This window comes from Caretta caretta, chromosome 4 (assembly GCF_965140235.1).
Source record: "Caretta caretta isolate rCarCar2 chromosome 4, rCarCar1.hap1, whole genome shotgun sequence".
Classification (NCBI taxonomy): domain Eukaryota; kingdom Metazoa; phylum Chordata; order Testudines; family Cheloniidae; genus Caretta; species Caretta caretta.
In genome coordinates this window covers 148230315-148244596 of record NC_134209.1, presented here as the reverse complement: position 1 = coordinate 148244596, position 14282 = coordinate 148230315, and positions in this window count along the sequence as shown.

Here is a 14282-nt window from a genome sequence, read left to right as displayed (position 1 = left end):
GACCGAGGAGAGGACAGTTTTTAATCTGTAGATTTCCAGCACCCTTGGTGATTGGTAGCTCGCTGCAGGTGCACTTTCCACTCTACAATGTTTAAAGCTGAGCTGCCATGATCCAGCCTACACTACAAACCAGACCATTTGGGGATTGAAGCCTCTGGGGAACAAAAGGCCAAGAGCCCAAGACCCAGTTTTCTGGTCAGCTGAGGTGTGCAAGCCTCAAGCATGGCTAGTAAAAATGCACACGGCTTTTACAGGCAGCCATGGCCCTATGTGAGTGAGGCCCTGCTCTGAGCTCAACAAACCTCAGGCTGGGGACTGGTAGGGGCCGACCCACTGGTTTGGATTAAATACGAAGTCATCACTTGGCCTCTCGGAGTCTCGAAAGGTAGAGGTGGGTCCAATCCAGTATCAGATCCAAATACAGAGGTGTGTCTGAATGTCAAAGAGAGGCCAGTAATGTCTTTATGGGTATGTCTAAGTGGCACACTCATCCGATGAAGTGAGCTGTAACTCACGAAAGCTTATGCTCAAATAAATTTGTTAGTCTCTAAGGTGCCACAAGTCCTCCTTTTCTTTTTGCGAATACAGACTAACATGGCTGCTACTCCGAATCTTTCCTGTGGTGTACCGTGTATAGACACGGCACACCCCCCTTGCATGGGTATAAACAGCAATGTAGATGGTGAGGCATTGCTTAGGCAACGAATGACATGCCTGAATCCCGTGGGTATGTACCCTACATGGCTCTCTACACGTCAATCCTCCCCACATCTAAACTGCTATTTTTAGCAGCCTAGTGTCCCAGGGCCTGCCTGCTGCTAGAGTCTTTCCCTGCTGCAGGGAAGGACTCCAGTAGTGGGGAAAGGCTCTGGTAGAGGGGAGGCAGTGGGGAAAGTCTCTGGCAAAGGCTTTCACTGATGCATGCAGTCAGAGCCTTTCACTGATGCACGTAGCTGCACGCTGCAGTGTGGACGCAGCTGACTTTTCACTCCAGCGTGTAGCTACACATACCCTACATGGCGCCGGTGGTGGTGTGCAGCATTGACATAGCCTGATTGCCTGAGCCAACCCTGATCTGAGCTTTGGGGCACGCACGTCTGGATCAGAAGCTGATCGGGAGCTTTTCTGAAGTAGAAGGATGCTTGTACCTCCTTGCTCTTCATTTCCACTCCCCCGTGTGTTTCTGGCTCTGCTTGGACCAGGTAAGGAGGCTCCTTCACCCTCTATATCTCTTCACACTCTCCTTTCTGCCTCCTTAAGTTCATTCCTGGTTTAGATGCCAAGGACCTCAATGTAAATCAGGAGTGACTTCCCTGAAGTCAATGGGTCTAATTCTGATTGCATTTACACTGTCCTAAATCAGGAATGATTCCGTTGAAGACGATGGAGTTTAAAAAACTGAGATCAGAATCAGATGCACAGAATTTCCTAGCAAAATGCAGCTGGAGCATAGGGCTAGATAGAGGTGGTTTCAGACATAGCCAGGTCCCAGGCAAGCCAGGGCTTGGCAGATGCTAGCCGACCTCTTGGAAGGCACCTGGAAGTGGAGTGGGAGAGTACGGAACACAGGTGTGTCATCATCAGCACGTACCACTTGTAAGGGGGGCAACAGCGTGCTGAAGGGTGTTGAGGCCTGTTACGCTGGGCCACCCTGGATGGGACAGAGGAATGGAAAACTGGCAAGGCCTGTACTGGGGAGGAAATAGCCTTGTCCAGATCTCACCCCTGAACCATTTGGGGATGGCCAATCTCTAGTATGCAGTGTGTCCTGATCGGATTTCGGGAGGATTTGTTCACCTCTCCTAAGTTCTTTCACAATGAGCTCAGAAGCACAGGGCATTGTTTCCTGCTGGCACCTCTGAACAGCGCTCAGCAGGACAACCAGCACAGCAAGCACCACCAAAATTAACGTTGGACTTTAGCGAGGGCGTCCTCTTGAAAAATTAAAAATTAATTCACCCGCTGAGAGAGTTGTATTGGGCTTGTGTGTGCACGTGCATACCGCTGCCCTCGACTGGATGGAACTGGAACTTCTCAGCTGTGTGTCATTGTCCTAACATTGCTAACAGATTCTCCTTTAGTTCTTGTTTTTGCAGAAAGTGGCACTCAGCCCATTCAAAGGGGCTGTTAAATTGCCTTACATGAACAAGAAGCCCCAGCCAGCCTAGAGATCCTCTATACCATCTCCTCTACCCCTCATCAGGTATCGTGGATGTTGCTGGAGCTATGCTGGAGAGGCAGGGGGCAGAGCACACTGCACTCCGATGATTCCTAGCAGGAACAATAATCCCTTGGGGATTGTTACAAACCCATGCTGAGAAGAAGCAGCCCTGAGGCTGCTCTACTTTATGCCAAGGGCCAGCATGCAATGATGGCATCCAGTCCCTGTATCCTGCCCTGAGCAGCACTCAGATGCACCCAAAAGTCAGGGCCCGAAATATTAAAAATGGTATTTATAATCCATTTGATTATGTTTCCCTGGCAGGAAGGAGCCGAGTTTGTGCCAGTTAGGTGAGGGATTTAGGACTGATTACAGTGGGCAAAGGGGGGATATGGTGTAAGTGCATAGGCTGGATGTAACCTCACCTTGCAACTGAGCACCAAACACCAACACTGAGGTTTTAGAAGAAGGAACCCCAGCCTTTCATCCCTCTTCTGCCATCCCAGAGCCGTGCCTTTATCACCACTTGAACTCTCCATGCTCAGACGATGAGAGCTTTACCGAAAGCTCTGTACCAGAAAAATAGATATTTCCTTGGTAATAACAGATTCCAAAGGGTAATTTTATTGATTTATTAGAGCGACGGCATGCTCATTATGCTAACGGGCCATCCCAGGATGATTCCTGCCGTGATTGTTCCCCGTAGTCAGCCAGATCAAATTTCAGCCAGCCGTGGAGCGTCTCCAGCATGGCTGCATTATCATACGGATGCAATCTCCAGACAGATTGCCCCGTCTGGGAGGAAGTAATGATTGCCATGAGTGAAGTCGCAGCAGGATCTAACAATGGATTAAGCAAAACAAACTTCAGCGCAATGGAAAACATGGGGGAGTGGGGGAGAAGGAATCCAGGAGGATGGAGACTGCTCCCTTGTGTCCTCCAGGGGTGGCTTTGACCTTGGCGTCATTGATTCCAAGGCCAGAAAGGACCTCTGCGATCAGCTGGTCTTACCTTCTGCTCAGACACTGCTCTCCCTTCCCCAGACCTGGAGAAGAGATCCGAGTAGCTCGCAAGCACGTACCTTCCACCAACGGAAGTTGGTCCAATCAAAGTTATGACCTCACCTGCCGTCTTTCTCTCGGAGCACAGGCCATGGTATTGCGCCCTGTAATCCCTGCATCAAACCAATAACTTCTGAACTTCTGCTTGAGCTAGTGTGAACGTAAAGGCCCCGAGTGATGGAGCATCCACCCCGTCCCGTGGTGTGTTGTGCCAAGTGTTGCTCCCATGTCCCTGGCACCAGAATGTTCAGAACACCGAGACCAGCTGATGGAGGATGGAGAAGCCTAAACTAGGGGAGCCTCAGCCAGCTAACACACCTCAGCTTACCTCAGCCAGCTAACACACCTCAGCCAGCTAACACACCTCAGCTTACCTGAGCCAGCTAACACACCTCAGCTTACCTGAGCCAGCTAACACACCTCAGCCAGCTAACACACCTCAGCTTACCTCAGCCAGCTAACACATGAAAGCCTTGTCTACGCTAGGCTATTAACATGCTAAAAGCTCACCTTTTTTTTCTTAATGTGGTTCTGATTTATGCCACATGGGCTGACACACCAGGGATTGAACCACGGACCGTCAGAGCTAAAAGCGCAAATGAGCTAAATCTTTATAACTTGGGATGATTTAGTTAGGGTTGGTCCTGCTTTGAGCAGGGGATTGGACAAGATGACCTCCTGAGGTCTCTTCGAAACCCTAATCTTCTATGATTCTATGACGATAGCAACACGTATCTCCTGAAGAGTATCACCAGGAGCAAGGGGCCTGTAGCACACGCTCACCCATAGGTTACATCGATGACTCACGAGTCAACTCTCCTGGAGTTCTTACCTCTATGCAGGTTATTTACACAGAGGGGAGAATCTGACCCTACATACAGTGAATGCTGCTGTAGACCTAGGGCTTGTCTACACGGGAGAGTTTTACCAGCGATACCAGGATAACTATACTATAAATATACTCAATATAGTTATAGCATGTGGACATACTTAATCTGGAGCAAGCGGGGCTCCTTTTGTTTGTTGCTTAAATCCCTTCCAAAGCGACATGAGCTAAACAAAAAGACCCTCATATTTCAGGGTGTCCACCTGGGGAGTGGGATGGGGTACAGAAACCCCCATTGGCCAGGAAAGGGTTAACGAGCTGCTGTGGGCTCAGTCAGCCCCGCGCCCGCTACCTCTGCAATAGGTGTCAGACTTGCAGGGAGGGCGTAAAAGGGGGCGAGCCCAGCTTAGCGAGAGGCAGAGGGGAGCAGATCTCCAGCGCTCGCTGCCAGACCCTCCCTGCGAGAAGGTAGGTTGGATGTGGGACTTTTGTTTCATGACACCTGACCCAGGACTTCGTGGTGGTTTGTCCCAAGGCTAGGAGCTACCCAGGTCACAGGGCATTATATTGCATAACTATATTGGTTTAAATTCACCTCTTAGCTTATACTGGTCCAACTTTTCTATGTAGATCCATAGATTGGGAGCCCAGAAGGGCCCACTGTGATCATGTAGCCAACCAGCACAACACAAGCTGAAGACAGATAAAAGCCCACACTGATGGCTCTATGGCATATTTCCCATTTGCAGGTTTCCATCTTCTCCAGCGAATGCTCCTAGAACTGACTACAGGGGCTTGGAATCACAGTGCCAGGAACCGGAACCTCTCTCCATGTATGTCACAGGGTGAGACTAGACTGGATCAGGACTTGTGTGTTGCAGCTCTCTGCCTCCATCCACCTTTCAGCCCCCCAAAAAGCCTCACAGCTGTACAAGCAAATAACATCCTCTAGAGTAATAACCGTCACAGGTAGAGTAAGGTGAACATAAAATGACATGAAGATTCTCCCCTCCCACAAAGCGCACAGATTTTCACTGTTAAGTTGCTTGAATTTCATTTGCACAGCGGGATACGGCCCCAGCCCCACCAGAGAGCCAGTGATACGATCAAGCTGAAATCAGGGGTGCTGACTTCAAAGCATGCCATTTAGCTGCGCAGAACCGCAGTATCTAGCCAGGATAAATGTATTGCTGTATCTCACAGCCATGAATGACAGATTTCCTCGCCCTGTTTCAGACAGATGTGTAAACAAACAGAAGTGATAATCAACAACATACCTAGGGAGCCGGCAATCAAATAAGGCATATTCCATGAGGAACCTGAGGCAAATTGGAAGCTGCTTTGCTTATAATTTTTGCAGAGATCAGCTAATACTTCAGCTGTTGTCTGGCTTCTAGCACCAGGTCAGTCTGGTCTTTGCATCTATTTTCAGATGTGTGCATCCCAAAGTATTTAGGGGGATTCTCCCCATGCCAGTAAACACCAACGCAGACCTCCCTGCAAAGACTTCCTGATCCTTGTCAACATGTGGAGAAGCAATGGGCTAAACTCATAGGTAAGATGCTGCAAATCTGGACTAACACCCCTGATTTCAGTGTAGACTGTTTAGGAACTGGTGCAGTAATCAAAGATGGGGAAGCCTAGAGCTGGTGGAACTATTAATTGCAGACAATTTATTTGTAGAACTTGGCCTTTTAGTCTTGCTATGAAGGGATGAGGATTTCACGTGAAGTCATTTATAGTTCATACTTGTACATCAGACCTTATAAAAGACAGATATTGGAATCTCTGGGATACTCTGCAAAGCACTGTTAGTACCAATCTCTGTGTGCTTGATGTTTGTAATTCCTCTTTCAACTCGTGAGAGGGGTTACCCGAGTCACATGGTATGGTTGCTCGTCTCTGATTGGATGTCCCACTTCCTAACTTTACAAAGATATGTTGATATGATTATGATGTGTTTGACAGGCAGGATGGTCCTGTGGTTAGAGTCCAGCCTAGGAGTCCTGTGTGACATCAGGCAAGTTACTTAGCCTCTCTGTGCCTCAGTTTCCCATCAAGCCAATGGAATTAATAGTACTTCTCTACCTCACAGGGGTGTTGTGAGGTTAAATACACAAAAGCTTGTGAGGTGCTCAGATGCTCTGGTGATGGGAGTCATATAGGCACCTAAGGTAGTGAATGAGGGTGGGCTTCATAACAGCCCGACCTCATTTAATGCTCAAAACTGCACACTTGAAGAGGCAGTGCTTTAGAAGAAGAGCCCGTGCCTCGGTGAGTGTCTATGTTGTGCAGAGAAATCTACCGCTGTACCGCAAACAGTGCCAAAGGATAGAATGTCTTTGGGTTCGTCTTTTGCAAGCCCAACCTAGGAAACGCCTATGCGAAAACACTATGTTAAAAGAACTTTAAGCCTGAGATTTTCAACAGGGATTTATTTCTCATGGGTACTGGACTTCCAGTTCCCTTAGGCAGCTTAGAAAATCTCATTCTAAGTTTGCAAAGCGAAGCACTGAAAAGGCGGGCACATTTAACTCTACCCCTCGTGCCTGTACAATATACATCCTTTGATGACAGGATCACGTCCTGGTTTTAACTGCAGGGCCCCTGCCACATTCAGTGTGTAGTTTGGAAGGAATACAGGGAGTTAGGCAGCACTTCAATATTTTTCAACCTCCTTATCCAAAATGTCAAGCCTGGCGGCATTCAGTACTCACGGCTGCATCGTTAACCAGGTGCCATCCAACCTTTGCCACCAGTGATCCATAGTTGAAGCCAGTGGGCCTGATTCTGCACTCTTGGGCACCAGTTTTATACTGATCACAATGGCATTACTTCTGATTACCACTAGTGTAAGTGAGAGGAGAATCAGGCCTGGTTTCCTAATACGTATGCTCTAGGGTGCAGAATTCAGGTTGCGTGGGCATTACCTGGGCCTTGGGGTGACATTTCCTGACTTGGGAGTACTTCACTTTCTAAAGATAGTGTACTTTCCAGGTTGTCTTTTTATACAGAACACGCAGACACCCCCACAACTATAGGAAGAGCCCATGGAACGGGCATGGACACACACACGGACACACACGCAAGAGACGATGGACCAGGTCCTCAGCTGGTGTGAATCTGAGCAAACTCCAGAGGAGCTCCACTGACTTATACCCATGAGAATCTGGACCAGTGACTCTCCCAAGACTGGGGTCCCCATATGTCTCTGTCCATTGTGTGTTCTGTGGTATGGCAGACTATGCCTTTAAGGGTTGAACTTCCGGGCAGGGCTCCAAGAAGCTCTTGTTATGGAACCAGACAGAACAGAGCAGAGCTCTTGTGAGCGCCTTACCCACTGAGTGATCACTGAGAACCTCTGCCCAGCCTCTCTGTTTTCCCTGAAGATTGCCTTTTCCTCTGAGGCCCTTGTCCCCCCTCCCTCCCCTATTTCTCCTCGCCCTCCAGTTTTTATCTTCCACCTCCTGCCAATCAGCAGGCCTTTAATCCCCTCTTTCCACCAGCCCTGGGGACATCCTGGGAAGTGTTATCTGATGCCCTTGAGACAAGGACTTCTCACCATCCCCCTGCAATTCTCCATCCTCTCCAATTACCAAGAAGGGCTCACACTCTTCCAGCTGAATGCAGCTCCCTTAGCATAATGAGGCTGCTAGCTTTTTCGGCTTTCCCCCCTCTCCCTCCAGCTGACCTCAAGGTGCATGCCGCATAACAATGTAAACTGCGGGGAAGCCGCGCTACATACAGTACAGGCCTTCACTGCTGGTGCTAGCCCATTGGGGACCCTAAGAAGGAATATTTTGGGGGCCCTCCCACTACACATACTAATAATTAATAGCCCCCCTGCCCCAGATGTTCGGGGCCCTAAGCAATCCCTTCATCTCCTTACGCCTAGCGCCGTGTGGATCAGCCGCAGCCAGTTCAGCTGGTGGCACTGCAAAGGCCAAACAGCTCCGGCGTCGCCCTTTTACCCTCCGAAATTCCAGGCCACTCCCAGCACGCGGGGGACATCAGGTTTCTTGGCTGAAGAGGAGAGAAAAGCAGGTCCTGGGTTTCCTGGAGGGTGGTCTGCGATGCAGTGAATCTGGTTCTTGATGTCGGCCAAGTGCTGGGGCAGTTTGATGGAAAGCAGAGTTTGGTCACCTAGACAGCGACAGCCGTATAGGAAGCTGTGTGGTCTCGCCCCACCCTGACCCGCTCAGAATGGGACGCTCAAAGTGGAGAGCTCGTTGTCTGAGAGTTTCCCATGAAAGGAACCAATCTGGGAAAGAAACGGACCTTCCGCTCAGCACCACTCACTAGACTTAAATATCCAAGAGCATAGGAGGCTGGAATAACTCAGAGGGCGGCTTTGTGGGAGGAAGCGTGTGCCTGGCGGACAGATCCCTCCGGGGGTCCATCTCGCTCATGCTTTGGCAGCACTCGGATTGCTTGGTAGGCCCATAAACTCTCATTGAATTGAAGGAAAGCACCAGTCTGCAAGTCACTGGGAAGAACAGACCAAACCCAGGATGGAGCTAGACCCCAGACCTGTCTCTTGTGCAGATACCTCGCTGCAGGGAATTGTGCAAAGCTAAGGCAGCCTCTTGCCAGATCCAGAATCAGTGAGCATCAACGAGAGATGGACACCGGGAGGCCCAAACCCAGAGGGGAGCTCCCAATGCAAGAGGAGAGACTGAGCCAGAGAGGCATTCCCTCTCCCAGCAGCTCTGCCCACCCCAACCCTTCAAACATCATGGGGTTGGCTTAAAAACCATGACATTTTAAAAACATGGGGCTGTTTTTATTTGCCTCTTGGTGCCATAATTTTAAGGCATTCATGTTTTCAAGCTTTTCTCTGCAAACACGAGAGTTAGAAACATGTTTTTTTTTAATTTAAGCTGTCATCATCCCATGACACCATAAGAATGGCCGTACTGGGTCAGACCAATGGACCAGTATCTTCTCTTCGGACAGTGGCTGGTGTCAGATGCTTCAGAAGGAATGAACAGAACAGGGCAATTACTGAGTGATCCATCTCCTGTCATCCAGTCCCATCTTCTGGCAATTGGAGGTTTAGGGACACCTAGAGCATGGGGTTGCATCGTTGACCATCTTGGCTAACAGCCGTTGGTGCACGTGTCCTCCATGAACTTTTATAATTCTTTTTTGAAGCAAGTTATAGTTTGGCCATCACAGCAGCCCCTGGCAATGAGTTCCACAGGTTGACTCTGTGTTGTGTGAAGTCGTACTTCCTTATGTTCAGAGATGACCCATGCCTGCCGATACTGGGGGTGGGGGCAGAGGGGGGGCAGCCGGCTTCAGCAGTGTTACTGACCGTGCCCGCTCAGTGTGAGCATGCTAAGTATAAGTCAGGCAGCAAATCTGGAAGGGGGGGGCACAAGACCTCCCCCCCCATGCATCACCTCTGCTTATGTTTGTTCTAAACCTGCTGCCTATTAATTTCATTGAGTAGTTTCTGGTTCCTGTGTTATGTGAAGGGATGAATGATACTTCCCCGTACACCTTCTCCACACCAGTCATGATTTTATAGGCCTCTATCATATCCACCTTAGTCATCGCTTTTCTAAACTGGACAGTCCCAATCTTTTGAATCACATGGAAGCTGTTCCACACCCCTAATCATTTTTGTTGCCCTTCTCTGGCCTTTTTCCAATTCCAATAAAGCTTTTTTAAGATGGGGTGACCAGAACTGCATGCAAAACTCAAGGTGTGGGTGTACCATAGACTCCAGGAGCTGGGGCTTTACGAAAAGCACCAGATATCCTGAGAGGCACCATTAAATCGTCAGACTTGGCAGCACTGCTCCGCTGTCCAAAATACAAGGGATCGCGAGTAAGTGCCTCAGACTGTCAGGAAGCCTAAAAGACGTCACATCGACCAGCGTGAGATGGCAGATATGGCACCGCACTGAGTAGCAACCAGCCTGCGGGTTTGCGAGTGGACAATGGTGACAAAAGGGCGCAGGGGATCAGGCCCAAATAGAGTGTGTAACCATCTCCTGGGGGGGGGGCACAGTGAGCTCTGACAGATACCGGGGGGGTCTGGCGCTTAGTTACAAGTGTTCCCAAGGCGTTTCGCTTGGCACGCCATTGACGTCTCATTGCACTGAATTGTGTCGACGTGCATGATGGAGACGTGTGTGTGAACATGTCTGTGCGTGTGCGGGGCGCATGGGTCTGCATGGACGTGCACGCACGAGTGTGTTTAGCTATGGGCGCACGCACGGACTTGTGCATATGGGTGTGAAACACTGCAAACAAGCATGTGGGAGTGTGACTGGGCATGCATAAGCGTGTACTTGCATGTGCAAAAGCAGGTGTCTGAAGGAGGGGGGCATAGGCCAATACTGAGCAGCCCTTCGCTTTGCTTGGCCCCACAGCTGAGGGAAGCAAGTACAGAGGGGGAAGGAGGAGACCCCTTGGCTGCCGCAGTTCCTGACTTGTCAAGGTGGAGGTAAGAGTGGGAAGTAATCGCCTCTAATCCGATACAGGCCATCTCCTAGCAGAGATGAACTGCGACACTTCATAACGCGGCTGATAATTCATGCCGAATTGCAATGAAATTACCCATTACGTCCGCCCCAGGAAGCTCAGGTGATGGATGTTATTGCAGAGCCGAGCCAGAGCGATTGGGCTTGTCTCTGGTGGCGTAAAATGCAGCGTGTTAACTTGCCTTGTGCAGCTGAGAGAACCCAGCCCCTCCCATCCTGCCAGCCCCCCCAGACCTGTTCCCGCTGCCTTCCCTAAGCCTCCCCCGATCAAACACCACCTGGCTTCCTTCTGGGCCTGGCCCTCCTTCTCCAGCCCCTCCGTCGCACCTGGGTCTCTCCAGGCCCCAGAAATCCAGGTGATTGCACCTATGACATCGCTGACTCAGCTGCACCCCCCGCCCCACACCAAGTGTTATCCCTGCCTGCCACCTCTCCTCTTATAAAGAGGCTGCCAGAGACCAGACCCCAGCGTCCTCCTCCTCTTCACGACCTTCCTCCCACATGCACCTTCTCTGAGCTCTGCTCCCCAGCAGTTTGCCCCACCCCCCCCAAATGTCACAGCTCTGCCTCCCCACTAGCATCTAAACACCCAACAACGCCATTTAGGCTGGGTGTGTCACAAGGCCGAGAGGATACAGAATGATGAGTCTAAAGGGTTGTGGTGCCTGAAGTGGCCACGTTGTATTATTATGGGTGTTACAGAAGCGCTTAGAGGCCCCAGCCAAGATCAAGATCCCATTGTGCAGGGTGCTGTGCAAACTCCTGCAGTGCTTAATTTGGAAAGAAAGAGGTGCCAGGGCTCAAGCAATTTTTTTACTTTCATAACTGACACAGCAAGCCCAGAGGTGCTGGGGCTATGAACTGCCAGGCCCAGAGGTGCCGGGGCTATGAACTGCCAAGCCCAAAGCTGCCGGGGCTATGGACTGCCAAGCCCAGAGGTGCCGGGGCTATGAAGTGCCAGGCCCAGAGGTGCCGGGGCTATGAAGTGCCAGGCCCAGAGGTGCCGGGGCTATGAAGTGCCAAGCCCAGAGGTGCCGGGGCTATGAATTGCCAAGCCCAGAGGTACCGGGGCTATGAAGTGCCAAGCCCAGAGGTGCCGGGGCTATGAATTGCCAAGCCCAGAGGTGCCGGGGCTATGAATTGCCAGGCCCAGAGGTGCCGGGGCTATGAAGTGCCAGGCCCAGAGGTGCCGGGGCTATGAAGTGCCAAGCCCAGAGGTGCCGGGGCTCAGCCCTGGCAAACCCTGGCACAAATTAAGTACTGAACGCATGGTCAGAGACAGTCTCTGTGCTGAAGAGTTTGCGAGGGTGAGGATAAATAATTAACCCAGTTTCACAGACTGGGAAAATGAGGCACAGAGAAATTAAGTGACTTGCCCAAGATCACAGAGGAAACCATCAGTGGAACGGAACCCAAATCTCAGCCTAATGCTTTCGCCACAAGCCCCCCCTTCACTGCTGTGATTCTGTCCCTGTGTAATGTAAGGGAGTGGAGAGGAGAGTGTTCTGCTCTCTGCACCTTTAAATGACTGGTGGCTCCCTGACTTTCTACTGCAGGGTCGTGGGGAGGGGAATGCTCTGTGCCCGTCAGTTCATGGTTCTGAACGTGGGATGGCAGCCGAGATGGATGGATGTGTATGGGCAGAGATAGCTGGGTGTGCATGAAGGTAGATAGATAGATGGTTACTGAGCCACACGTTAGTCTCCTTCACACGGACCCTTTTCACTGGTTCTTTTTTGGGCTCCCTAATCTGGTAACCGCCACCCACACTGGACGTGGGGAAGAGACTCAGAGCAGCCACGAAGAAACGGTGATGTCTAATCTTTCCAAGAAGGTTTTAGTTACCATCAGTATTCCTGAGCCCAGCTCCACGGATGGCAGCCAACTTGCTGGAAAGTGATACCCAAGCTTGCCTGGACTCACTCGATGAGCCTGGGACATGAGTTTCAACTCTCTTAGGGATGGCCAGACAGGATCAGAGCCAAGGTCTAGCTAGTCCCATGTCTTGTCACTGAGCGTGGCCAGCAGCAGATCCTTCCTAGGAAGGTGTAACAACCCCGGGCCAGGCAGATTGGGATAACCCCTCTCCTCTGACGCTGTCTCAGAAACTAGGAGAAACGGCTGAACGTGTCAGATGTTGTCATAACCATACAGTTAAGGGTGGCCTAGAATTCCTCCTTACTTGTAAGGGGTTAAGAAGCTCAAATAACCTGGTTGGCACCTGACCAAAAGGACCAATGGGAAAAGAAGATACTTTTAAATCTTGGGGTGGGGGGAAGACTTTGTTTTGTGTGTTCTCTTGGGAAGCAGAGAAGCATCAGGTCAGAAAACTCCTTCTCCTATAAACCATCCTAAAAGTCTCTCATATTACAAAAATTGTAACTAAAAGCCAGGCAAGGCGTGTTAGATTATCTTTTGTTCTGCTTGTGAATTTTTCCTTTGCTGGAGGGAGGTTTATTCCTGTTGTTTGTAACTTTGAAACTAAGCCTAGAGGAAGTTCTGCTGTGTTTTTGCTACCCTAAGTTATTTTCCATCCTGATTTTACAGAGGTGATTTTTACCACCCTCCCCCCCCCCCTTTTTTTTTTAAAATAAAATCCTTTTAAGAACCTGACTGATTTCTCTATTGTCCTAAGACCCAGGGGTTTGGGTCTGTGATCACTTTGTAACCAATGGGTTAGGATATTATTCTCAACCCTCCCCAGGAAAGGGGGTGTAAGGACTTGGGGGGATATTTTGGGGGAATAGGAACTCCAAGTTGTCCTTTCCCTGATTCTTTGTTAAATCACTTGGTGGTGGCAGCGTACCCTCCAAGGGCAAAGAATGTGTGCCTTGGGGAAGTTTTAACCTAAGCTGGTAGAAATAAGCTTTGGGGGTCTTTCATGCGGGTCCCCACATCTGTACCCTAGAGTTCAGAGTGGGGAGGGAACCCTGACAGATGTCAAAATTAACCCTTTCAGGGCTGGAGCCAACCAAAACGTGCAACGGAGCAAAGTTCCCCAGAGGTGGGGTTATGTTACAAGCTCCGGAGTATACGCAGCTTCATCAAACAGTCTGTGAGCCTCCCAGATTTCTCAAGCGCGTCTGGGGACTGAATCAGAAGTGGGCCTGGGCCTGTCACATAGTTTAATGAACGGTTGGAAGACACTCAGATACTAAGGTGATGAGCGCGGTATGAGAACGTTTATGGAAACAAGCAAGGGTGTATATGGACCACTGTCCTCTAGTGGATGGAATGAGAACTACCCAACTACCCCGCTGTGCTGCATAGATCTCATATGGTAACCAGAACTAGACTCATAGATTATAAGGCTGGAAGGGACCATTGTGCTGATCTAGTCTGACCTCCTGTACAGCACAGGCCCTAGGACTTCCCTGCATTAACTCCTGGTTGAGCTAGAGTAGATCTTTTAGAAAAACATCCAACCTTGATTTCAAAATTGCCAGTGATGGAGAATCCGCCACAACCCTTCGTAAATTGCTCCAGTGGTTAATTGTCCTCACTGTTAGGTCCATTCCAGGAGGTTTATCTGCCACTTTCACGTCCTGGACACTAGGTGCTCTGGCAGGCAGGATTTGCCCTCCTGCATTTTGGATCTTCTACACGCAGGCCAAAAAGGGGAGGAGTTTGCACATGTCCATCTGCCTCTTCCTGGTGCCACTGGCCAATACCTGGGGACTACAGCCCCTTTGTTCTGGTGCTTCTGCCACACTGGGGGGAAGCTCTGGGAAAGAATGAATG